The following is a 24,582-nucleotide window of genomic DNA, read 5'->3' as shown; positions in this document are numbered from 1 at the left end:
ATTCTCGGCCTCCTACATTTACAGAGATCAAGACGAGTTGTGAATATATCAGAGTTTGAGGCATTATTGAAATACAACAGAGATGGGGAAAATTGTGAATGTAGAAGAGATCGAGAAAACTTACGTACCAATTCAGCTCTGACCAAACAATGAGGTTTGCGACCGGAACAATGTGTGTAGCCATATTGTTGTCTTTTCCGCTTATGGTCAATTCTACTTTGCGCTGCCTTTTCTTCTTTTTCATTCTCACAAAATTTTATCCAATCCTCTTCTCTTACAGTTGGTGGAACATGTAGAATCCTTTCTTCATGAGTAGGGTACAAATCATAATGATCGGTACGTAACTCAGTTTTAAATCTCCTCCATGGACCAGCCATGGACTTCTGAACAATATCCTTCGATGTTTCAGGGATATTAAATTCGTCCTGTAAAGTCAGATCTCATTAATGGCTTACTGAGGATACAACCACTATAAAAGAAGTTAAAGGAGTGAACAACAACTGAGGATACAACCCTCATTAAGGTAAGTTTTGTACCTTAAGGGTATTCCAAACATCATCCTTATGCTTCTGAGGCACAAGCTTCCAGTTTTTGTATGAAACAGGCACATGTGTACGAACCAATGAGCCCTTCCGGTGACCAGCTGTCGTGCAGTTCCTGGAAACTGGTTGTCCATACTCATTGACGACTACTGCTGCCATATCCTGGAAAAAAAAAACATCATGAAAGAAAATATTGCACAAGAGAAAACAGATCACAGAACAAGCGAATAAAACAAATAACACCTCTCAAATAATAAGCGATCAAATAAAACAAAACAAAAGCAAAACAAGAGCAAAACAAAGGCAGTCGTTCTTTTTATAGATATTCGTGAAGCGCAACACATTGCAAAGGTGGCATCAGTTTCATTTCAAATAGAACCAATTGAAAGCAACTTTTTGAAATTCTCATTGTCAGTAAGAACTGATTGATAAGCTGTAGGAACTTCAAATTTATCTACTGAACAAGTTAACCCCTGATGTGAGTGCAACACCACGGACCATCCCTCATCTGTAAGATCCTTCGAGTAGAACACTTGAGCCGCTTCAGATGCAAGGATAAACGGCTCATCGGACACTCTAACTTTGTTTTTCATCTTGGATAAGTTGACCTTTATAACCTTTGAAACTGCATCAACCTTACACGCATTCTTATCTCCAACACTAACCCAATCACAACAGAAAACAGTTTCTTCAAACTCCATGTAATTCAAGACGATAATCTCTTTAATAACTCCGTAATAAGTTATTTCTGCTTCCTCGGCCGACTTCGCTTTCAGTCTTGTAAAAGCTTTCATTGATACGCCACTGTTTTGCGATATATTCTTCGCCTCACAACCTAGTGTGCTAAAAGTAAAGCCATTGACTTGGTATTTACTGTAGGATCGTGCCTTGAAGAGGGGTCCTTGCACGAGTCTCCAAAGTGTTGAATCAGTCTCTTTGGCTTCTATCAACTATAAAAGTTCATGTTGGAGTTAGTATCACAACCAAAAACATAACAAGTTGGGATGAAAGATTTAAGATATCATGTTACCTCGTCGCGCAACCATACATGAAAACTCTTTGAGGTCTGCTGACCATTAGACGTGTTGCCGCTAACATAGGAATCATACTTCCTGCAACCACATAAAAATAGTATCAAATAATGAAAACATCTTAATGCATCAATGAAACTGCTATCTCAAATAAAACCAAATACATAGACATTGATACTTCAAAGAACAAACAAATAGCATAACTCTAGCATACTACACAACAATTTAAAATTCACATTGAAGCAGTAATGTTTACCTTCGCCAGTCATCTATCTCAAAATACTTAGATAGGATCCAGCTGCGGCATTGTTCAAATTGTACTTGAGTTAAAGTCATACTCTTTCCAGTACTTAGAGGCATCTCATCTGCAAACTCATAGTCATCATCTAAAAAAGCCCGTCGAGTATGTTTATGAGTACCATCACCATCATCTGACATGCCATCCATAAAAAATAAGCTAGCTTCTCGCAACGAATACCCTCTCGCAATGCATCCCTCAATGTACCTTTTATTGCGCACCAACCCTTTAAAGCCTTTCATTAACCTACAAAGAATAGTAAAGTGTAGAAGCTGTCAAGGCCTTATCAAGCATGATTTTATACTAAGTTGTCAACTTCATAAAATTTCAGAAAAAAAACTTCAAATATAAACTTTCTTAATCAAAGTATCTTACACTCAGCACCTGACATTCCATATAACATTCTCAAATTCAATTTAATCTATAAAGCAAGGGTTTGTACCCTCCATATCAGCACTAGCATAACACACATAGTAAGATGTTAAAAGACACAACCTTTCAATAATGAGAACAAACAGTTCCACTCCTTTTTATGGTTACCATTGGATTTTTATACTACTGTGTTAGTCCAATCATGCATTTAAAGTCATCCTCTAGCATAAAAGAAATTAATCATGACAGCACAATAAACAAAATTGCTAAACAGGGGAAATAGTCAAGTGGGAAATTTACCTCTCAAAGGGGTACATCCACCTAAATCTGACCGGACCGCAGATTAAAGCTTCATCTGCCAGATGAATCATCAGGTGGATACTAATGACAAAGAAGGATGGAGGAAAGTATTTTTCTAGAACACACATCGCCTCCACCAAACTAGCTTTAGCTTGTAAAAGATGCTCTCTGTTAATAACCTTCGCACATAAGATATTGAAAAATAAACTAATCCGGAGAAGAGCAACTCGCAGATCTTTAGGAAATGAAGTTGCAGTATGAACAAGCAGTGGAAACAAAGACTGCATCATAACATGGTAATCATGAGACTTTAAATTCTTCAACTCCGGTGGATTTATACCAACGTTGTTGCGAAGATTGGAACAGAAATTTGAAGGCACCCTTAAATTCTTCAAAACTGTACAGAAAGCAACTTTTTCATCCTTTGTTAAGGCAAAAGACCCATCTTCCATTGTTGTCTTGCCCGTGTTGTCATCCTCTTTCAACCATAACCGCTTTTTAATCCCCATAGCTTCCATATCTTTACGTGCATTAAGACCATCTTTTGACTTGCTATTTCCCAATACAGTATTAACAATGTGCTCAGTTATATTCTTCTCGGTATGCATCACATCTGTACAGTGACGAACTGTGTTCGCTCCCCAATACGGCAAATCATAAAGAATAGACCTTCGAGAAAATAAAGAGTGATCGGAAATTTCTTCATCAGCATACCCTTCAGTCCCTCTTTTACGTTTCTTTGATGGTGGTTTTCCTTTACCCTGTTTGCTTTTCAAATTAGCTACCATCTCTTGAACTTGCAATCCTGTTAGTGGCCATGGAGCTTTACCATGCTCAACTCCTCCACTGAAGTTTGTTTTATCATCTCTAAACTTGTGTTTCGTTGGCAGCCATCTTCGATGTCCCATATAACACAACTTCTTACTATATGGCAGCCACTCAGCATCTGTTTCTTCTCCACAACTTGGACAAGCAAAATACCCATGAGTTACACATCCAGAAAGAGTCCCTAATGCTGGAAAATCATGAATTGCCCATAACAACCTAGCTCTCATCAGAAATTCAGAACCGGTGAAGCTGTCGAAAGTCATAACACCATCATTCCATAACTCTTTCAACTCTTCAATCAATGGTTGTAAGTAAACATCGATATCTTTACCTGGTGCTCTCGGGCCTGATATCAAACAACATAACATAGAAAACTCCCTCTTCATACACATCGAAGGAGGAAGATTATACGGACAGAGAATTACCGGCCAACAGCTGTAATTGAGACCAAAGCATCCATTGGGGTTGAAGCCGTCAGTTGCTATACCAAGAGTAACATTCCGTGCTTCCTTAGAAAACTCTGTGGAAAAAAACTATCCGCACAACGCCAAGCTGAAGAATCAACGGGATGACGCATTACATTGATATCTTTCTGTGCTCTAAAATGCCAAAGCATCGCCTCTGCTATCCATGGTATACTATAAAATCTTTTCAACCTTGCAATTATTGGAAAGTGTCTCAACGTCTTCTGCGCAACTTGAGTAAGTTTTCTCTCATCATTGAAAACTCTTACATACCGCGGTTCTTGACATACAGGGCACTTCAGCAATGAACTCTTATCCTTCCAATAGAGTATACAATCATTCACGCAAGCATCGTAGGTTACATAATCCATCCCAACTCTTGAATTATCTTCTTGACATCTGGAAACTTACTTGGCAGGGTGTTTTCTTCGGGAAGCAACTCTTTTATCAATTCTAACATTGCAGTCATACCATTATCTGAAATCGCATACTGAGTCTTTATGTTGTTCACCATTATCGCTACATACAACGCCGACTTTCCTTTAGGACACGAAGGATACAATGGTACTCTTGCTCGCTCGGCCGCTGATAACTTTTTCTTACAACACCCCTTGGTCCCAACATTCTCATCCACATCCACATTTGTTGTAACATTCTCATCCACATCCACACCTGCTGTAACATTCTCATCCACATCAACTCCTCCTGTGACATTCACATCCATATCCATAGCAGATGTAACATTCCCATCCACATCCACACCTACTGTAACATTCCCATCCATAACTGCTGTAGTGTTATCCCTATGTCTTGACCGTGCTGCTACTGAACTTTCACCATGATGACGCCATGTTGTATACGTCAAACAAATACCATATTTGAAAATGCAATGATATCTCACTAAGTGAAACTAAACCTTTACCATTCATACAATTTCGACAAGGACATGAAAATAAAACCCTCCCACCACCATTATTCTTGGCAAACTGTATAAATGACCTCACACCTTGTATGTATTCACCAGACTTACGGTCACACTTCATCCATTTCTTGTTCTCATCAGATGACATATTACCCTTCAAAATAGACTTTATAGGATCAAACCAAGTACTTAGTCCTAGTGGTGGGTTTGCCGAAGCCCTCATGAAAACGACAGAAACATCCTCTCAACGAGGAGAGGATGGTCTACAAGTAGTTCATAGAAAACAGATTACAAAGAAAACAGAGTTCATACATATGGTCTACAAGTAGTTCATAGAAAACAGATTACAAAGAAAACAGGTTGTCGAAGCCCTGGCCAAATAACTTCACATGCTAGTTTACATAAAACACCATAATCTTAACATGCTATAAAGAAAAAATTAATTCATACTAATTGAAACCCTAAAACTGAAATTAAACAAATCAATTCATACTAATTGAAAACCTAAAATAAAATTAAAAAAAATCAATTCATACTAATTGAAATTAAACAAATCAATTCTTATACCTTCAACTTCAGCTCTTTGGAGTTTTTCAAAGTTCTTCAGTCTTTCAAACCCTAACATGAAATCAGAATATCAGTTAGTATATATCCTTCAAATCCTAAAACTTGATTTAACAGATGATAAAACAAATACCTTCAAAGTTCTTCAGCTCTTCCACAGATAAAACCCTGAAATAAGAGAAAGAAATCGTATCAGATTTATATCAGATAAAAATAAACCTAAAACGAAATCAGAAATAGAAATCATAATAGATTTATCAGATGGAAAAACCCTAAAATTAAAAACCCCAATGAAAAAAACAGACGATGATTGAATGAATAAAAAAAAAACAACTTACGATTGAAATAACAGATCGAGAAATTTGAATACTAACTGATTTGAAACTTACGATTGAAATAACAGATCGAAAAATGTCTTTGATAAATTTCTGGTATCTTCTGCAGAGGCAACCCTTATCTCTTCACGATGATAAATTTCTGGTATCTTCTGATGAGAAACGAAGAGAGAAAGAGAGTGAAAAAAATGAAATGAGTGTACTCGATGAAACCCTCATCTCTTCACGAGCTTATCTCTTCAGGGGAGGAATAATACTCTAGCTTAGTGAACTTGGGTGGAAAAAGGGGGCACACGGCTGAATGGCACACGCGCAATAATATCTGTTACCGGCTCTAGTGTCACCAAGCGTGTGACTGACACACGTAAAAAATTAGCATGTTACTATTCGTAACAGTTTCCCCCTGTTACGAATCTGGAAAAAATTTCGTAACGGCTCCTCCCTGTTACGTCTAGGTTGTAACGGCTATTTGTAACATAAAAGTTTGTAACGGCTGCTGGGCCGTTACAAAATTTAGTTGCAATTCGGGGAAATGGTGTAGTTCCTCCCATTTACTCATCTGTTTTCCATTTTTACGAGATGAGAGTACGTTTCACTTCGACTTGTAAATAGGTCTTACCTATTTCCACCAAAAACAAGTCTTGGTAAGGAGCATACACACTCAGAAATCACCTGTTAGCTTTCCCATCTGTTAGATTACGCTTTTCTGATACATTTAAACCAACCACTCTTCCAGAATCAACTATTCTGGTTCAACACTCTCTTCACTTCCCTCCCAGAAAACCAACCTTCTCCTTCACTTTGTAACCGAAGCAAGTCTGGAACGGCCATTTCTTGGTTTAAGCCATATTTGTACAGATTAATCTCGCAAATCTAAAATACTCCCTTGCAGTACATTGTTTAGGGTTTAGACTCATTCTCGCCCACAACACACGAAATTACCGAAACCAACAAATTGTTTTCACCCTCAAACAATGGCATGCCTTGGCGCAGAGATGTGGTTCCTAAAACAATGACACATGTGGAAATCCGTCAGCAGATGGAAGGTCAAGCATGCCGACCATGCCATATGGCCAATGGCATGCCGTGCCAGCCACCTTGCCGCGCCTAAACCATGCCATGCCGGCCTTGCCTTTAAGGCTGCCAAAACGAAGGTTTGCAACAATCAATGACCACCCTTCCATCTGAGACACAGATCTTAGCCTTCCAAGGTCACCAACCAATCATGGTACCTTTGGCCCAACGCCAAAACCCTAGTTTTGGGCGCGCCTAAAACATGCCAAGGCATGCCACATGTGCCATAGTATGCCGCGCCAGCCACACCTCCACGCCAAGGCATGCCAACCATGCCAGCCGCATCGCTATGCCAAAGTCCTGGTTTGGCAGCGCGCCTAATCATATGAAATCCATGCCGGCCATGCTTCATACTTCTGTCTCCCAAGCGAAGGGTTGCAAACAATCAACGGCTACTCTTGCTCCCAAGATGCAAAATCTCGACCGTCGAAGGTCACCACCGAGCCGGAAAGTCTCCCAAGCTCAACTAGCCAAACAGCAGAAACATGCCTGTTTTCCCCAAAACACTCGAGACATCAACACTCTATCACAACTAGGGGATGTCATTGGGTATTGGTTTGGCAGTTTACACGTGGGCGTACACTACGCCCGTTACAAGACAGTGTCATAAGGATGAGGCGGTTAGTAAATACAAGGAGTAATTGTGAAAAGCTTTCCTTCATTATGGAACATCAATTCCAGGAGTTACCGGTTACCACCTCCTCCCATTTACTCATCTGTTTTCCATTTCTTATGAGACCAGAGTACGTTTCACTTCGACTTGTATAAATAGGTCTTACCTATTTCCAAAAAAAAAAATTTTGGTAAGGAGCATACAACACTCATAAATCACATGTTAGCTTTCCCATATGTTAGCTTACGCTTTCTGATACAAGTCAAAACAACTACTCTCTTCCAGAATCAACTATTCTGGTATCAACACTCTCTTCGTTTCCCTCCCAAAAACCAACCCTTCTCATTCACTTTGTGAACGAAGAAAGTCTGGAACGACCATTTCTTGGTTTTGACCGGATTTGTACAGATTGATCTCTCGAATCTAAAGTACTCCCTTGAAGTACATTGTTTAGGGTTTAGACTCGTTTCTCGCCCACAACACACGAAATTACCGAAACCAGCAGAAACTGTTTTCACCCTCAAACAATGGAATGCCTTGGCGCGGAGATGTGGTTCCTAAAACAACGGAACATGTGGAAATTCGTCAGCAGATGGAAGGTTTAAGCATGCCGACCATGCCACATATGCCAATGGCATGCCGTGCCAGCCACCTTGCCGCGCCTAAACCATGTCATGCCGGCCTTTCTTTTACGGCTGCCAAAACGAAGGATTGGAATAATCAACGGCCACTCTTCCATATGAGACACAGATCTTATCCGTCCAAGGTCACCAACCAAGCATGGTAACCTTTAGCCCAACGCCAAAACCCTAGTTTTGTCCGCGCCTAAACCGCGCCAAGGCATGCCACACCTCCACGCCAAGGCATGCCAGCCGCACCGCTACGCCAAAGTCCTGGCTTGGCCGCGCCTAATCATATCAAAGCCATGTCGGCCATGCTTTCATATCGTTTGCTACCAAGCGAAGGGTTGCAATAATCAACGGTTACCTTTCCTCTCAAGATGCAAAATCTCGACCGTCAAAGGTCACCACCGAACCGGCAAGTCTCCCAAGCTCAACTTGCCAAACAGCAGCAACATGCTACAGGTTTTCCACAAAACACTCGAGACATCAACACATATCACAACTGGGGGATGCTCATTGGGTATTGGTTTGGCGGTTTACATCGTGCGGCGTACACTACGTCCGTTACAAGATAGTGTCATAAGGATGAGGCGGTTAGTAAATACAGGGAGGTAATGGTGAAACGCTTTCCTTCATTATGGAAAATCAATTCCAGGCATTACCCGTTACCACCTCCTCCCATTTACTCATCTGTTTTCCATTTCTTACGAGACGAGAGTACGTTTCACTTCGACTTGTATAAATAGGTCTTACTTATTTCCACCAAAAAAAAGTTTTGGTCAGGAGCATACAACACTCAGAAATCACATGTTAGCTTTCCCATATGTTAGCTTACGCTTTCTGATACAAGTCAAAACAACTACTCTTCCAGAATCAACTATTCTGGTCTCAACACTCTCTTCTCTTTTCTCCCCAAAACCAACCCTTCTCCTTCACTTTGTGACCGAAGCAAGTGTGGAACAACCATTTCTTGGTTTAGGCCGGATTTGTAAAGATTGATCTCTCGAATCTAAAGTATTCCCTTGCAGTACATTTTTTAGGGTTTAGACTCGTTTCTCTCCCACAACACACAAAATTACCGAAACCAACAGAAACTGTTTTCACCCTCAAACAATGGCATGCCTGGCGCGGAGATGTGGTTCCTAAAACAATGGCACATGTGGAAATCCGTCAGAATAAGGAAGGTTTAAGCATGCAGACCATGCCACATGTGCCAATGGCATGCCGTGCAAGCCACCTTGCCGCGCCTAAACCATGCCATGTCGGCCTTTCCTTTCCGGCTACCAAAATGAAGGGTTGCAACAATCAACGGCCACCCTTCCGTCTGAGACACAGATCTTAGTCGTCCAAGGTCACCAACAAACGTATGGTAACCTTTTTCCCAACGCCATGACCCTAGTTTTGGCCGCGCCTAAACCGCGCCAAGGCATGCCGACCATGCCACATGTGCCAATGGCATGCCGTGCCAGCCGCCTTGCCGCGCCTAAACCATGTTATGCCGGCCTTTCCTTTTCGGTTGCCAAAACGAAGGGTTGCAACAATTAACGGTCACCCTTCCATCTGAGACGCAGATCTTAGCCGTCCAAGGTCACCAACCAATGCATGGCAACCTTTATCCCAACACAAAAACCTAGTTTTGGCCGCGCTTAAACCGCGCCAAGGCATGCCGACCATACCACATGTGCCAATGGCATGCCGTGCCAGCCACCTTGCCGCGCGACTAAACCATGCCATGTCGGCCTTTTCCTTTACGACTGCCAACACGAAGGGTTGCAACAATCAATGGCTACCCTTCCATCTGAGACATAGATCTTAGCCGTCCAAGGTCACCAACCAACGCATGGTAACCTTTGGCCCAATGCAAAAACCCTAGTTTTGGTCGTGCCTAAACCACGCCAAGGCATGCTACATGTCCTAATGGTATGCCGCGCCAGCCACACCTCCACGCCAAGGCATCCCAACCATGCCAGCCGCACCACTATGCCAAATTCCTGGCTTGGACGCGCCTAATCATATCAAATCCATGTTGTCCATGTTTTCATACCGCTGGCTACCAATCGAATGGTTGCAATAATCAACGGTTACCCTTCCTCTCAAGATGCAAAATCTCGACCGTCGAAGGTCACCACCGAGCCGGCAAGTCTCTCAAGCTCAACTTGCCAAATAGCAGCAACATGCTACATGTTTTCCAAAAAAACACTCGAGACATCAACACATATCACAAACTGGGGGATGCTCATTGGGTATTGGTTTGGCGGTTTACACCGTGTCGGCGTACACTACGCCCGTTACAAGACAGTGTCATAAGGATGAGGCGGTTAGTAAATACAGGGAGTAATGCTGAAACACTTTCCTTCATTATGGAACATCAATTCCAGGCGTTACCGGTTACCACCTCCTCACTACAAACAAACACCATTTTTTTTCCGATTCGAAACGGTTATTGAGCGTTACGAATCGGGGTTGTAACTGTTCCGGACCGTTACGAAAAGGGGTGCTACAATTTTTTTGTAACGGCCCAGCAGCCGTTACGATTTTTTTTGTAACGGCTCTTGTAACAGCGTAGAGCCGTTACTACGTGGCACTGTCGTAACATGCGAGAGCCGTTACGAATTTATTTAGTAACAGATCGTTGTAACAAGCTGAAGCCGTTACGAATTTTTTGCAACAGTAAAAAAATTACTGCCGGTCAACCTTGACCTGGTCAAAATCAGTCAGCAATGACCAATTTTGACCAGGTCAAGGTTGACCGGCAGCTCATTCTCGGCCGGAATACGCCGGAATTCAAAATAACCACCTGCATACACCTTTCATTTATCCTTCACAATCAACATTATTTTTTTCAATCAAATTCATGTCCATTCAATCAATTCTAATCACATTCAAATGGATTCATACAAAGGATTCATACAAAATAGAACTTAAATTATTCTAAGTATCAAATAGTAGGGGAATGTATACAAATTCCCATAAGTATCAGTTCATAGAAATTCCTATGTTCACAAATTTATATAACTGAGACTGTACATAGAAACTTACTGCAAATTTTCTATGTTCACAGCTAGAGCTGATAAACCAACTTGAAGCTGCAAATTTTAAGACTTCAAGTTCGAAATCCATGCATAAAGTTATAGATGAAAAGTATCTGCTAAGTTTAAACTTCCTAAGCATATATACCAACTTATGTTAAAAGCAGAAAAAACTTTCAAAAAAATATAAATTGGGGAGAAGAACAATGAGAAATACTTACTGTGGTTTTGTAATAAGAACAAGCCCATGATTTAGTCATCAAGAGCTTCAACTGAAACTGCAACCACTGATCCAGGCCATCATTGCAATTGGTCCTGATACAAACCAAAGTCCATAAGCTCTCTCGCACGCGCAACAAACAAAAGTCCCGTAAGAAACATGGAATCTAGAAATATACAAGTTAAGTACTTACCGGTATTCTAGCAGGTACACAAGTTGATGCCAATCCAGCTGTAGTTCACTTCCCACCAGCATAATACCTCGCAAGTATAAATTGAAGGTCAGAAACCACGCCTCTTAAACTTTATAGTACAAATATAACCAAGTGAAGTAATTACCAGGGATTGATATTTCCCCGGCTGGCTACTGCTGCTTCAGCTGACCTTGCGAGAAGTCCCCTGTGCATTCACATATAACAGAAAAAACCACCACCAACATATACAAATAAATGATGAACTGAAAGTGCATATCCATTCATAAGCCGGTTTGTGTTCACATAATTCAGGAAAAAGTTACATCGGACAAAAAAAGTTGCTTCAAGTAAAGCTATTCTTATGCACAACTGCATAAGAGTATGCGTATGAGTCAGCATACATACAAAAGTGTGAACTGCAAAAAAAAAGGGAAAATAAGCCTAAATACTTGTTATGCAGCACTGCAGAAGTTGCTTCAAGTAAATCTATTCTTATGCACAACTGCATAAGAGTATGCATATCAGTCAGCATACATACAAAAGTGTGAACTGGAAAAAAAAAGGAAAATAAGCCTAAAAACTTGTTATGCACGTATGCATAAGAGCATACGTAAAAAAGTTTGAACTGCATAAAAAGACCAAAAAGAACCATATGAGTTGAGGCAGATACCACGCGATGCTCAAAAAGGTTGACACACAAAAAAAGAAGAGATGGTGTGTCGTAACTTGAGAGGCACATCTTTGGATGAAGCACATATCCTCCAATTCCAACGTCTCTGAAGGTCGCTGCATACTTGTTGGCACTCACAGTTATTGCATCTGGCTTGGAAATAGTATCGATACACACCTTGGCAAGATGTAAGGGTACAGGATCTCCGTGAATTATTTCTCCTAAACCACCAGTACAGATGTTACCAGTTGCAACCACTTGACCCTCGAAGTTCAGTAATGAACAACGCGGCATGCCATGTACTCCTGATGCAGCTGGTGAACTCGTCGCAGCTTGTGGAGATGATAGAGGTGAAGCAGAAATACCCTGTGGAGATGATAGAGGTGAAGCAGAAACACCCTGTGGAGATGGAGCTTTTGAGGTGCTGGCCAAGTTTGAGCCAACTGATGCTGGCATTGCAGATTGGATATCTTGAACTATGTGGCATAATTTGCCAAGTCCTTCGATTAGAACCCCCACCTTTCCACCTAGTTCTTCCACCATTTGAGTAACACCACCCTCCTTCTGTTTCAACTCATTGACCTTGTGACGCGCAGGAGCAGAAAGTTGGACTTGTGTACGAGATACAAGTCCAAGAGAACGAGCCCGTCCTCTAGTATCCTTTCCAAAAGCCGCAGCAAGTGCACAAAGTTCCTCTACTGGAAGACCTGCATCCAGTTTTTCTTTGATCTCTTCTTGCGCCTTCTTCAGCTTATCCTGTTGTGCCAAGCATAACAATCGAGAAAATTATAATATGTTTAACTAAAAACAATGAGAAGACTTGAAATAACTGAAAAGTGAACTGACTCACAGCATATGGCTGGGCGCTAGGTAAGATTGAACCACTCTCTTGTGTATGAGCTTTAAGCCACACATCCTCAGGACTGATCTCTACACCAGGATTCTCGGCCTCCTACATTTACAGAGATCAAGACGAGTTGTGAATATATCAGAGTTTGAGGCATTATTGAAATACAACAGAGATGGGAAAATTGTGAATGTAGAAGAGATCGAGAAAACTTACGTACCAATTCAGCTCTGACCAAACAATGAGGTTTGCGACCGGAACAATGTGTGTAGCCATATTGTTGTCTTTTCCGCTTATGGTCAATTCTACTTTGCGCTGCCTTTTCTTTTTCATTCTCACAAAATTTTATCCAATCCTCTTCTCTTACAGTTGGTGGAACATGTAGAATCCTTTCTTCATGAGTAGGGTACAAATCATAATGATCGGTACGTAACTCAGTTTTAAATCTCCTCCATGGACCAGCCATGGACTTCTGAACAATATCCTTCGATGTTTCAGGGATATTAAATTCGTCCTGTAAAGTCAGATCTCATTAATGGCTTACTGAGGATACAACCACTATAAAAGAAGTTAAAGGAGTGAACAACAACTGAGGATACAACCCTCATTAAGGTAAGTTTTGTACCTTAAGGGTATTCCAAACATCATCCTTATGCTTCTGAGGCACAAGCTTCCAGTTTTTGTATGAAACAGGCACATGTGTACGAACCAATGAGCCCTTCCGGTGACCAGCTGTCGTGCAGTTCCTGGAAACTGGTTGTCCATACTCATTGACGACTACTGCTCACATATATCCTGGAAAAAAAACATCATGAAAGAAAATATTGCACAAGAGAAAACAGATCACAGAACAAGCGAATAAAACAAATAACACCTCTCAAATAATAAGCGATCAAATAAAACAAAACAAAAGCAAAACAAGAGCAAAAAAAGGCAGTCGTTCTTTTTATAGATATTCGTGAAGCGCAACACATTGCAAAGGTGGCATCAGTTTCATTTCAAATAGAACCAATTGAAAGCAACTTTTTGAAATTCTCATTGTCAGTAAGAACTGATTGATAAGCTGTAGGAACTTCAAATTTATCTACTGAACAAGTTAACCCCTGATGTGAGTGCAACACCACGGACCATCCCTCATCTGTAAGATCCTTCGAGTAGAACACTTGAGCCGCTTCAGATGCAAGGATAAACGGCTCATCGGACACTCTAACTTTGTTTTTCATCTTGGATAAGTTGACCTTTATAACCTTTGAAACTGCATCAACCTTACACGCATTCTTATCTCCAACACTAACCCAATCACAACAGAAAACAGTTTCTTCAAACTCCATGTAATTCAAGACGATAATCTCTTTAATAACTCCGTAATAAGTTATTTCTGCTTCCTCGGCCGACTTCGCTTTCAGTCTTGTAAAAGCTTTCATTGATACGCCACTGTTTTGCGATATATTCTTCGCCTCACAACCTAGTGTGCTAAAAGTAAAGCCATTGACTTGGTATTTACTGTAGGATCGTGCCTTGAAGAGGGGTCCTTGCACGAGTCTCCAAAGTGTTGAATCAGTCTCTTTGGCTTCTATCAACTATAAAAGTTCATGTTGGAGTTAGTATCACAACCAAAAAAAACAAGTTGGGATGAAAGATTTAAGATATCATGTTACCACCCTACGCCACCCACCACCCACCTCGTCGCGCAACCATACATGAAACTCTTTGAGGTCTGCTGACCATTAGACGTGTTGCCGCTAACATAGGAATCATACTTCCTGCAACCACATAAAAATATCAAAAATGAAAACATCTTAATGCATCAATGAAACTGCTATCTCAAATAAAACCAAATACATAGACATTGATACTTCAAAGAACAAACAAATAGCATAACTCTAGCATACTACACAACAATTTAAAATTCACATTGAAGCAGTAATGTTTACCTCTCGCCAGTCATCTATCTCAAAATACTTAGATAGGATCCAGCTGCGGCATTGTTCAAATTGTACTTGAGTTAAAGTCATACTCTTTCCAGTACTTAGAGGCATCTCATCTGCAAACTCATAGTCATCATCTAAAAAAGCCCGTCGAGTATGTTTATGAGTACCATCACCATCATCTGACATGCCATCCATAAAAAATAAGCTAGCTTCTCGCAACGAATACCCTCTCGCAATGCATCCCTCAATGTACCTTTTATTGCGCACCAACCCTTTAAAGCCTTTCATTAACCTACAAAGAATAGTAAAGTGTAGAAGCTGTCAAGGCCTTATCAAGCATGATTCTTATACTAAGTTGTCAACTTCATAAAATTTCAGAAGAAAAAACTTCAAATAAACTTTCTTAATCAAAGTATCTTACACTCAGCACCTGACATTCCATATAACATTCTCAAATTCAATTTAATCTATAAAGCAAGGGTTTGTACCCTCCATATCAGCACTAGCATAACACACATAGTAAGATGTTAAAAGACACAACCTTTCAATAATGAGAACAACATTCCACTCCTTTTTATGGTTACCATTGGATTTTTATACTACTGTGTTAGTCCAATCATGCATTTAAAGTCATCCTCTAGCATAAAAGAAATTAATCATGACAGCACAATAAACAAAATTGCTAACAGGGGAAATAGTCAAGTGGGAAATTTACCTCTCAAAGGGGTACATCCACCTAAATCTGACCGGACCGCAGATTAAAGCTTCATCTGCCAGATGAATCATCAGGTGGATACTAATGACAAGAAGGATGGAGGAAAGTATTTTTCTAGAACACACATCGCCTCCACCAAACTACTTTAGCTTGTAAAAGAATGCTCTCTGTTAATAACCTTCGCACATAAGATATTGAAAATAAACTAAATCCGAGAAGAGCAACTCGCAGATCTTTAGGAAATGAAGTTGCAGTATGAACAAGCAGTGGAAACAAGACTGCATCATAACATGGTAATCATGAGACTTAAATTCTTCAACTCCGGTGGTTTAATACCAACGTTGTTGCGAAGATTGGAACAGAAATTTGAAGGCACCCTTAAATTCTTCAAAACTGTACAGAAAGCAACTTTTTCATCCTTTGTTAAGGCAAAAGACCCATCTTCCATTGTTGTCTTGCCCGTGTTGTCATCCTCTTTCAACCATAACCGCTTTTTAATCCCCATAGCTTCCATATCTTTACGTGCATTAAGACCATCTTTTGACTTGCTATTTCCCAATACAGTATTAACAATGTGCTCAGTTATATTCTTCTCGGTATGCATCACATCTGTACAGTGACGAACTGTGTTCGCTCCCCAATACGGCAAATCATAAAGAATAGACCTTCGAGAAAATAAAGAGTGATCGGAAATTTCTTCATCAGCATACCCTTCAGTCCCTCTTTTACGTTTCTTTGATGGTGGTTTTCCTTTACCCTGTTTGCTTTTCAAATTAGCTACCATCTCTTGAACTTGCAATCCTGTTAGTGGCCATGGAGCTTTACCATGCTCAACTCCTCCACTGAAGTTTGTTTTATCATCTCTAAACTTGTGTTTCGTTGGCAGCCATCTTCGATGTCCCATATAACACAACTTCTTACTATATGGCAGCCACTCAGCATCTGTTTCTTCTCCACAACTTGGACAAGCAAAATACCCATGAGTTACACATCCAGAAAGAGTCCCTAATGCTGGAAAATCATGAATTGCCCATAACAACCTAGCTCTCATCAGAAATTCAGAACCGGTGAAGCTGTCGAAAGTCATAACACCATCATTCCATAACTCTTTCAACTCTTCAATCAATGGTTGTAAGTAAACATCGATATCTTTACCTGGTGCTCTCGGGCCTGATATCAACAAACATAACATAGAAAACTCCCTCTTCATACACATCGAAGGAGGAAGATTATACGGACAGAGAATTACCGGCCAACAGCTGTAATTGAGACCAAAGCATCCATTGGGGTTGAAGCCGTCAGTTGCTATACCAAGAGTAACATTCCGTGCTTCCTTAGAAAACTCTGGAAAAAAACTATCCGCACAACGCCAAGCTGAAGAATCAACGGGATGACGCATTACATTGATATCTTTCTGTGCTCTAAAATGCCAAAGCATCGCCTCTGCTATCCATGGTATACTATAAAATCTTTTCAACCTTGCAATTATTGGAAAGTGTCTCAACGTCTTCTGCGCAACTTGAGTAAGTTTTCTCTCATCATTGAAAACTCTTACATACCGCGGTTCTTGACATACAGGGCACTTCAGCAATGAACTCTTATCCTTCCAATAGAGTATACAATCATTCACGCAAGCATCGTAGGTTACATAATCCATCCCCAACTCTTGAATTATCTTCTTGACATCTGGAAACTTACTTGGCAGGGTGTTTTCTTCGGGAAGCAACTCTTTTATCAATTCTAACATTGCAGTCATACCATTATCTGAAATCGCATACTGAGTCTTTATGTTGTTCACCATTATCGCTACATACAACGCCGACTTTCCTTTAGGACACGAAGGATACAATGGTACTCTTTCTCGCTCGGCCGCTGATAACTTTTTCTTACAACACCCCTTGGTCCCAACATTCTCATCCACATCCACATTTGTTGTAACATTCTCATCCACATCCACACCTTCTGTAACATTCTCATCCACATCAACTCCTCCTGTGACATTCACATCCATATCCATAGCAGATGTAACATTCCCATCCACATCCACACCTACTGTAACATTCCCATCCATAACTGCTGTAGTGTTATCACTATGTGAATTATGCTAGAATCAGGGTGCCTAAATATCTAGACTAAGACTCCTAATAATTACATATTTGCACAAGAGTCAACATTTCAAGGTAAATGAGCTCCATTTTTATGATTTTTTAATTTTTTAATTTTTTATTTTGATTTTTCAAATTTTTTTTTTTTGGAATTTTTTTAATTTTTTCAAAAAGATGGAGTTTTGTTTTCAATTATAGCATATTATCATGGTATCTACTCTATACCCCCAAACCTAAACTAAACATTGTCCTCAATGTTTCAAAATATGGAAAGAATTATAAAACAATATATGAAGAGGAACATGCTGAGTAGAGTAAAAGGAGAGAGAATACCCGATTGTACGGCGAAAGCTCCGTTATTTCAAGGCAAAAATCCATCATATTAGGAGTCACAATGGATGAGCACAAAATATATACAAAAGGAAATTTAACTAACACATTATCTACAAGAAAATTTTGGTTTTTAATGGGATTGGACTTTTTGGGAAAAATTTGGTTTTGTTGGGAGACATTTGGTTTTGATGGGAAAATGACAAATTTTGGTTTTTAGGGAAACATTTGGAAAACTTTTTGGTTATTTAGGGAAAGAGTGGACCAGTTTAGTCCACGTAGACCGGGTCCTCCAGGTTGGTTGTTTCAATGTCGGGTGGGAATGGCTCAAGGAATGGTTTTAATCTCTGCCCGTTGACTTTGAAAACGTTCTTGTTGGAAACATCCTCCAGCTCTACAGCTCCATGAGGAAAAACTGTGCGTACTAGGTACGGACCCTTCCATCTGGAACGCAGTTTTCCTGGAAAAAGATGTAATCGGGAGTCATACAGCAAGACTTTCTGACCAGGAGTGAAAGACTTTCTTAGGATACGCTTGTCGTGAAACATCTTCATCTTCTGCTTATATAACTTGGCACTATCATAAGCCTCATTCCTTAATTCTTCTAACTCGTTGAGTTGAAGTTTCCTTTGAATTCCAGCTTCGTCCAGAGAAAAGTTCAGCTCTTTGATTGCCCAGTAGGCACGATGTTCTAATTCCACAGGTAGATGGCACGGCTTTCCATACACTAGACGATAGGGGGACATGCCAATTGGTGTCTTATAAGCTGTTCTATAGGCCCACAAATCATCATTCAATCTCAATGACCAATCTTTCCTGGACGGGTTAACCGTCTTTTCTAGAATGTGCTTGATTTCCCTATTAGACACTTCCACTTGTCCACTGGTCTGAGGGTGGTACGGAGTAGCAACCTTGTGAGTTATTCCATACTTGCATACTAAAAACTCGAAGTGCCTATTGCAGAAATGTGAGCCACCGTCACTGATGATAGCTCTCGGGGTACCAAAACGTGAAAATATGTTTTCCTTTAAAAAGGAAAGTACCACCTTGTGGTCATTTGTTCTGGTTGCGATGGCTTCTACCCACTTGGAGACGTAGTCAACGGCGACTAAGATGTACATGGACCCATGAAGTCTATCCCCCAAACATCAAAAATCTCCACAATCAAAATGGGGTTCAATGGCATCATGTTTCTCCTAGAAATGCTTCCTAGCTTTTGACAGCGTTCACAAGCAACACAATAATCATGGCAATCCTTGAACAATGATGGCCAATAGAATCCACACTGCAAGATCTTTGCAGCGGTTTTCTTGGCACTGAAATGGCCTCCACATGCTTGGTCATGACAGAAAGATATCACATCTTTCTGTTCGGTGTTGGGGACACATTTCCTAATGATTTGGTCTGGGCAGTACTTAAACAAATATGGGTCATCCCAAAGGAAATGTTTAACTTCAACCAGGAATTTAGAGCGGTCTTGTCTCGACCAACGTGAGGGCATTCTACCTGTAGCGAGGTAGTTAACAATATCAGCAAACCAAGGAAGGTCTGAGATAGACATCAGCTGTTCATCTGGGAATGATTCTCTAATCAGCTCAAATTCATCAATAGACTCTAAAGTTAATCTAGACAAATGATCAGCAACCACATTCTCACAACCTTTTTTATCACGGATTTCGAGATCGAATTCCTGTAATAATAGTATCCATCGAATAAGGCGAGCTTTAGCATCCTTCTTGGAAAGAAGATACTTCAAAGCCGCATGGTCTGTGTATATGATGATCTTAGACCCTATCAGATAAGATCTAAACTTGTCTAATGCGAAAACGACGGCAAGCAATTCCTTCTCGGTAGTTGAATAATTGAGTTGGGCATCATTAAGGGTTTTGCTAGCATAGTATATCACATATGGTAGTCTATCAACTCGCTGTCCTAAAACAGCACCAACAGCATAATCAGAGGCATCACACATAAGTTCGAACGGAAGCTTCCAATCGGGTGGTCGGACTATAGGAGCGGTGGTGAGAAGGGTTTTTAATTCCTCCCATGCCTTCACACAAGCAGCATCGAAATTGAAGGCAACATCTTTGGAGAGAAGACTGCACAGAGGTCTGGAGATTTTGCTGAAATCTTTGATGAATCGCCGGTAAAAACCAGCATGACCTAGAAATGATCTGATCTCCTTCACAGAGCAAGGTTGTGGTAGATGTTGAATGAGGTCAACTTTAGCTTTATCCACTTCAATTCCTTTTCTGAGATGATGTGTCCTAGAACTATTCCTGAATTCACCATAAAATGGCATTTTTCCCAATTTAGAACAAGGTTCTTTTCTTTACATCTGGATATCACGAGGGCAAGATGCTTCAAACATTCGTCAAACGAGGAACCAAAAACAGAGAAATCATCCATAAAGATCTCGAGAAAACTATCTATCATGTCAGAAAAAATGCTCATCATGCAACGCTGAAAAGTAGCAGGTGCATTACACAACCCGAAGGGCATACGTCTATAAGCAAACGTCCCAAATGGACACGTGAATGTAGTTTTTTCCTGATCTTCCGGAGCAATGTGAATTTGGTTATAACCGGAAAAGCCATCTAGAAAACAGTAGTGACTGTGTCCAGACACACGTTCTAGCATTTGGTCAATGAAAGGGAGCGGGAAGTGATCCTTCCTTGTTACTGTGTTCAACTTCCTGTAGTCGATGCATACTCGCCATCCTGTGGTTGTACGAGTAGGGACTAATTCATTCTTGTCGTTCTGAACTACAGTAATGCCTGACTTCTTAGGCACAACTTGAATGGGACTAACCCATTTGCTATCGGGAATTGGGTATATGATACCCGCATCAAGTAGTTTCAGGATCTCTCCTTTGACTACATCTCTCATGTTAGGATTAAGTCTCCTTTGCATTTCCCTAGATGGTTTGGCATTCTCTTCAAGGTTAATGTGGTGCATGCAAATGGTGGGACTAATTCCTTTGAGATCTGAGATGGTCCATCCTAAGGCCTCTTTGTGTTCCTTAAGTACTTCTAAAAGCTTACTTTCCTGTTCCGTGTCTAAACATGATGAAATAATGACAGGTAAAGTATCAGAAGAACCTAGGAATGCGTACTTCAACGTACTAGGCAATGTTTTCAATTCAAGCTTGGGTGGCTCAACAATGGATGGAATAGCTTGGAATCAGAGAGTAAGGGTGGTTCCACTTCATATTTCCTTTCAGTGATGTCCATTTGAGGTACAGATTCGAGCAGAGATAGGACGTCACTACAGTATGCATCATCATAGGAATCTGGGTTAAAGTTCTCCATACATGCTTGAAAGGGGTCGACGGATAGAATGTTAGTCAACGAATCTTGCATTAATCCTTCAATCATATTAACTTCATGCACATCATCATCATCAAGATTCACAGGTTGTTGACTAATATCGAACACATTCAATTCTACCGTCATGTTACCAAAAGACAGTTTCAACACTCCATTACGACAATTAATGATCGCGTTGGACGTAGCCAAGAAAGGACGTCCTAAGATGACAGGAATGTGACAGTCTGGGTTTTGTACAGGTTGAGTGTCTAAGACAATGAAGTCTACGGGAAAATAGAATTTGTCAACCTTGATCAAAACGTCTTCGACCACTCCACGAGGAATCTTGACAGATCGGTCTGCCAGTTGTAGAGTGATAGATGTTGGTTTCAACTCCCCAAGACCTAACTGCTCATAAACAGAATATGGCAGTAGGTTAACACTTGCACCTAGGTCTAATAACGCTTTATTGACCGTGTGTTCTCCTATAGTGCAAGAAATTGTTGGACATCCTGGATCCCTAAACTTGGGTGGAGTTTTGTTCAGAATGATGGAACTCACCTGCTCAGCTAAGAAAGCACGTTTTTGCACATTGAGCTTGCGCTTTTGAGTACACAAGTCTTTGAGGAATTTGGCATAAGCAGGGATTTGCTTGATTGCTTCAAGAAAAGGAATGTTGATGTTGACTCTCTTGAACAGATCTAACATCTCATTGTAATGGGTACTTTTCTGTTGATAGATCAATCTTTGAGGAAATGGGGCAACAGGAGAATGAGTTGGCAAAGGGACATTCACAGCAGTAGAATTGTCAGATTTTCCAACTTGCTCAGATTCTTTGGTTTTCTGGGGTTGTGGAGACAGCGTGGAATTTGTATCAGATTCATTAGGTTCGCCCACGTTGTTCTCGATGACTTTACCACTTCGGAGGGTGGTAATGGCATGGATTGATCGGTGAGGTTTCAGTGCAGGATGTTGTGCCTGTTTGAAATATCCTCTTTGGATTTTTTGGGGTTGGCTCGGAAGTTTACCCTTTTCTCTCTCACACATTTGATCCATCTTTTGATCTAGATTTTTCTGACTTTGCATCAAACTCTGGAACATTTCCTCTAGGGTGGATAATCTCTTGTCGGTATTGTGTTGAGGATATGATTGTTGTTGAGAGTTTGATTGTTGTTGAGGGTTTCTCGGGTGTTGATAACCTTGATTGTTCTGATATCCCTGATTGTTTTGATAGCTCTGATTGGGTTGAGATGGTCCTCCCTGAGTGGGTCCTTTGACCATGAAAAGTTAGGGTGGTTTCTCCATCCTGGATTGTAGGTCTGTGAATAAGGGTTATGCTCTGGTTTTTGAAACATGGCATGTGCCTGTTCAAGCCTAGATTCCTGGACTGCAAGCAAATCGGGACAATTTTGGAATAGATGGTTGGGATCGTTACAAGCGGCACATACAGACGAAGCGACATGTTCTCGGAGAGTAGTGGTGGAAGGTTTTGAATTTTTATGTAGTTCTAACTCTTCTAATCTCCTAACTATTGATGCCATGTTTGCTCTTCCCTCGAAATCGCTTCAATCCTAAAAGCCTTGCTTCGGATGTAGTCTTTCTGGGTTCACGGATGGATTCCCACTGTTGCGTCTTTTCAGCTACTTCAATCAAGAAGTCCCAAGACGCATCAGCAGTTTTGTCTACGAATAGACCATTACACATCGACTCAACCGTTGTTCGGGTGGACACATCTAGACCTTCATACAAAATTTGCACAAGTCTCCATTTTTCAAAACCATGATGGGGACATTGGAGCAATAATTCATTGAATCTCTCCAGTATCTAGCTAAGGTCTCACCTTCTAATTGCACAAAGCTATTCAGACTTTGACGAATTGTCGCAGTCTTGTGGTTCGGGAAAAACTTTTTGAAAAACTCCTTTATGAGGTCATCCCATGTCATGATGGATTGAGGCTGTAAAGCAAAGCCAGGCCTTTGCTTATCTTTCAGGGAGAAAGGAAAAAGCCTTAACTTTAGGGTTTCGTCGGACATTTGAGTGAAACGCAGAGTTCCACAAATTTCCTCGAATTCTCTCACGTGGTGGTACGGGTTTTCATTCTCAACACCTCTAAAAATAGGAAGCATCTGTATTGTGCTTGATTTCAGCTCATAATGGCCATTAGCCTCGGGTAGCACAATACAAGAAGGTTGACTGGCTCTAGTTGGGTACATATAATCCTTGAGGGTACGGGGTTCTCCCATTGTTTCTGGTTGATCTGGACTGTCTCCCTCAGAACTTAGAATTTCGATAGGTTCGTCTGGGTTAATTCTAACAAGTCTGTTTGTTTGGTCTCTGTAGGTCACAATCATGTCCTAGTAGGTACCTTAACTAACATGTTGGTCAGACAGAGCAATCGGAAACAATTTGGCCCACAAGGGTTATGAAGATTTGGTTTTGAATGGGTGTTGGACTAACAAGGGATTTTGGTTTTTGGTTTAAAGTTGGGCTTTGGAAAATTTTTGAACTAAACCTAGCATAAATTAGCACAACCATAAAAGAAAATAAAAACAATAATAATAATTACAAGCCCATAAAAGAAAATAAAAAAAAATAAAAGAAAAAATAAAAATAATTATTACAAGCCCAAATTAAAAATAAATTAATTATTACATACCCAAATTGAATATTTAATGGGGCCCAAGTGGGTTACTCATGGTTTAGGCTTACTTGGTTAAGGAGGGAAGCCCAGTTAGGCTTTTGTTCCCTTTAGTTGCACAGCCCAGTTGGGCTTTAGGATCGTCCTAAGCAGCTCACGCTCAAGCCCAGCAACAGCAGTTGGGTTTAGCAGCCCAGCAGAAGCAACAGCAACGAAGCCCACCTCAGTTGGACGAGCCCAGTAACACTTGGCAAGCCCAGTTCAGTTGAAGTTGGTGAAGCCCAGTTCAGAGAAGTACAAGCCCACCAGTAGAAGGCAGAGCCCAGCAGCAGCAGGTAGCAGCCCAGTTGCTTTGGCTTGGCAGCAGGCTTGGCAGCAGCACAGCAGCAGCAACTCAGTGGCACCTGCAAGTGAACAAGAGTGCAATGATATCAGGAGACAGCTTCAAGCACAGCAAGGTAAGATGCAATTTTCAGCAGAGTATGCAGTAGTAGATGAAAGACAGCAAAGGAAAAGAATCAACACACAGCACCACTCCCCGGCAGCGGCGCCAAAAACTTGGTGTGGAAATGGCACACAAACTTGCAAGTATACAAGGCCAAGTTTATAATATAGGGATAAGAAAGGTTA

At 40.8% G+C, this 24,582-nt stretch overlaps 1 long non-coding RNA gene across 1 annotated transcript; it reads right to left on the bottom strand.

Moving 5' to 3' along the window:
• Positions 1–1,437: 1,437 nt before the first annotated feature.
• LOC113330635 lies at positions 1,438–1,875 on the bottom strand. The gene is made up of 3 exons (XR_003350373.1): positions 1,830–1,875; positions 1,573–1,654; positions 1,438–1,492 (listed from the first exon to the last, which is right to left on the bottom strand). It is a non-coding gene; the product is annotated as an uncharacterized LOC113330635 (long non-coding RNA).
• Between the last annotated feature and the right edge of the window lie 22,707 nt (positions 1,876–24,582).

Source organism: Papaver somniferum, unplaced genomic scaffold (genome assembly GCF_003573695.1).
Source record: "Papaver somniferum cultivar HN1 unplaced genomic scaffold, ASM357369v1 unplaced-scaffold_118, whole genome shotgun sequence".
Taxonomy (NCBI): Eukaryota; Viridiplantae; Streptophyta; class Magnoliopsida; order Ranunculales; family Papaveraceae; genus Papaver; species Papaver somniferum.
Note: the sequence above shows the minus strand (reverse complement) of the source record. Positions and strands in the feature narration are given on the sequence as shown.